Source organism: Oncorhynchus gorbuscha, unplaced genomic scaffold, assembly GCF_021184085.1.
Source record: "Oncorhynchus gorbuscha isolate QuinsamMale2020 ecotype Even-year unplaced genomic scaffold, OgorEven_v1.0 Un_scaffold_1182, whole genome shotgun sequence".
In the NCBI taxonomy this organism is placed as follows: domain Eukaryota; kingdom Metazoa; phylum Chordata; class Actinopteri; order Salmoniformes; family Salmonidae; genus Oncorhynchus; species Oncorhynchus gorbuscha.
In genome coordinates this window covers 126559-130000 of record NW_025746039.1, presented here as the reverse complement: position 1 = coordinate 130000, position 3442 = coordinate 126559, and positions in this window count along the sequence as shown.

Here is a 3442-nt window from a genome sequence, read left to right as displayed (position 1 = left end):
CACCAACTTACCATCCTGAGACAAGGCTGAGTATAGCCCACAAAGATCTCCGCCACGGCACAACCCAAGGGGGGGGGGAATCGCCAACCCAGACAGGATGACCACAACAGTGAATCAACCCACTCAGGTGACGCACCCCCTGCAGGGACGGCATGAGAGAGCCCCAGTAAGCCAGTAACTCAGCCCCTGTAATAGGGTTAGAGGTAGAGAATCCCAGTGGAAAGAGGGGAACTGGCCAGGCAGAGACAGCAAGGGCGGTTCGTTGCTCCAGAGCCTTTCCGTTCACCTTCCCACTCCTGGGCCAGACTACACTCAATCATATGACCCACTGAAGAGATGAGTCTTCAGTAAAGACTTAAAGGTTGAGACCGAGTTTGCGTCTTTGACATGGGTAGGCAGATCGTTCCATAAAAATGGAGCTCTATAGGAGAAAACCCTGCCTCCAGCTGTTTGCTTAGAAATTCTAGGGACAATTAGGAGGCCTGCGTCTTGTGACCGTAGCGTACGTGTAGGTATGTACGGCAGGACCAAATCAGAGAGATAGGTAGGAGCAAGCCCATGTAATGCTTTGTAGGTTAGCAGTAAAACCTTGAAATCAGCCCTTGCTTTGACAGGAAGCCAGTGTAGAGAGGCTAGCACTGGAGTAATATGATCAAATATTTTGGTTCTAGTCAGGATTCTAGCAGCCGTATTTAGCACTAACTGAAGTTTATTTAGTGCTTTATCCGGGTAGCCGGAAAGTAGAGCATTGCTGTAGTCTAACCTAGAAGTGACAAAAGCATGGATTAATTTTTCTGCATCATTTTTGGACAGAAAGTTTCTGATTTTTGCAATATTACGTAGATGGAAAAAAAGCTGTCCTCGAAATGGTCTTGATATGTTCTTCAAAAGAGAGATCAGGGTCCAGAGTAACGCCGAGGTCCTTCACAGTTTTATTTGAGACGACTGTACAACCATTAAGATTAATTGTCAGATTCAACAGAAGATCTCTTTGTTTCTTGGGACCTAGAACAAGCATCTCTGTTTTGTCCGAGTTTAATAGTAGAAAGTTAGCAGCCATCCACTTCCTTATGTCTGAAACACATGCTTCTAGCGAGGGCAATTTTGGGGCTTCACCATGTTTCATTGAAATGTACAGCTGTGTATCATCCGCATAGCAGTGAAAGTTAACATTATGTTTTCGAATAACATCCCCAAGCATTAAAATGTATAGTGAAAACAATAGTGGTCCTAAAACAGAACCTTGAGGAACACCGAAATGTACAGTTGATTTGTCAGAGGACAAACCATTCACAGAGACAAACTGATATCTTTCCGACAGATAAGACCTAAACCAGGCCAGAACATGTCCGTGTAGACCAATTTGGGTTTCCAATCTCTCCAAAAGAATGTGGTGATCGATGGTATCAAAAGCAGCACTAAGGTCTAGGAGCACGAGGACAGATGCAGAGCCTCGGTCCGATGCCATCAAAATGTCATTTACCACCTTCACAAGTGCCGTCTCAGTGCTATGATGGGGTCTAAAACCAGACTGAAGAATTTCGTATACATTGTTTGTCTTCAGGAAGGCAGTGAGTTGCTGCGCAACAGCCTTCTCTAAAATCTTTGAGAGGAATGGAAGATTCGATATAGGCCTCCTGCCCAAAAAGGGGACTTGTGTGAACTTAAGAACTGAAGGCCTGTGGCATTGCTCTGTGCGGACTACAATATATTTGCCAATGTCCTCTCTAAAACACTGAAGTCCTATCTGGACTCTGTAGTACACAAGGACCAGACATAATGTGCACCGTGCACGCTCAGTCACGGTCAACGTGCCCTTGTTGGACTTATCGGGATGTTCTGATGTGAACTTTGAATTGGTCTATCTAGATCAAGAGAAGGTTTTTGATAGAGTGGGCCATGAGTATCTGTTTAATGTGATGTCTGTGTTTGGGTTTGGGTTTGGGTCAATGTTTTCGGCCTGTGTGGCAGACTCCACTATGCTGGCAGGCTGGCTAACAGCCTGCTGCCTGGCCTGCACCCTATTTCATTGTGGAGCTAGAGGAGTTAGAGCCCTGTCTATGTTGGTAGATAAGATGAGAGCACCCCTCCAGCTAGGATAGAGTCTGTCACTCCTCAGCAGGTCAGGCTTGGTCCTGTTTGTGGGCGAGTCCCAGAAAGAGGGCCAGTTATCTACGAATTCTATCTTTTGGGAGGGGCAGAAAACAGTTTTCAACCAGCGATTGAGTTGTGAGACTCTGCTGTAGAGCTCATCACTCCCCCTAACTGGGAGGGGGCCAGAGACAATTACTCGATGCCGACACATCTTTCTAGCTGATATGCACGCAGAAGCTATGTTGCGCTTGGTGATACTCTGACTGTTTCATCCTAACATCGTTGGTGCCGACGTGGATAACAATATCTCTATACTCTCTACACTCGCCAGTTTTAGCTTTAGCCAGCACCATCTTCAGATTAGCCTTAACGTCGGTAGCCCTGCCCCCTGGTAAACAGTGTATGATCGCTGGATGATTCATTTTAAGTCTAATACTGCGGGTAATGGAGTCGCCAATGACTAGAGTTTTCAATTTGTCAGAGCTAATGGTGGGGAGCTTCGGCGTCTCAGACCCCGTAACGGGAGGAGTAGAGACCAGAGAAGACTCGGCCTCTGACTCCGACCCGCTGCTTAATGGGGAAAACCGGTTGAAAGTTTCTGTCGGCTGAATGAGCGACACCGGTTGAGCATTCCTACAGCATTTCCTTCCAGAATCCATGAGAAAGTTGTCCGGCTGCGGGGACTGTGCCAGGGGATTTATACTACTATCTGTACTTACTGGTGGCACAGACGCTGTTTCATCCTTTCCTACACTGAAATTACCCTTGCCTAACGATTGCGTCTGAAGCTGGGCTTGTAGCACAGCTTTCCTCGCCGTAAGGCCAGTACAGCGACTACAATTAGAAGGCACCATGTTAATGTTACTACTTAGCTTCGGCTGTTGGAGGTCCTGACGAATCGTGTCCAGATAAAGCGTCCGGAGTGAAAAAGTTGAGGAAAAAATAAATAAATATATGAAAGGTAATTAAAAAGTGAAAACCGTAAAGTTGTCAGGTAGCAAAATAGGTTGGCAACAAAAAGCACAGCAACTCGAAAACAAGCCTGCAAGTTGTGACCGGAAATGACGTCAAATGGAGAGAAAGAGAGAGAAAATCAACTCATCTCATCCAATAGGGAAACTGCGACAGTACATCGACAGTACACCGTGGATAACTACTTGGGAGGAAACAGAGAGCTGTGGGTTTGTCAGCACACTACATTGCTGCCTGCCACAAGATGAGGGACAGTGTCTGACAGACCAACCAACCCGTACATGTCCTCTATGCTTATTGTTATTGTTCAATGTATGGATATTTTGACCCTTGGTTATTGTTGTTACTGTTGTCCCATTGCCAATTTTGATTCTTA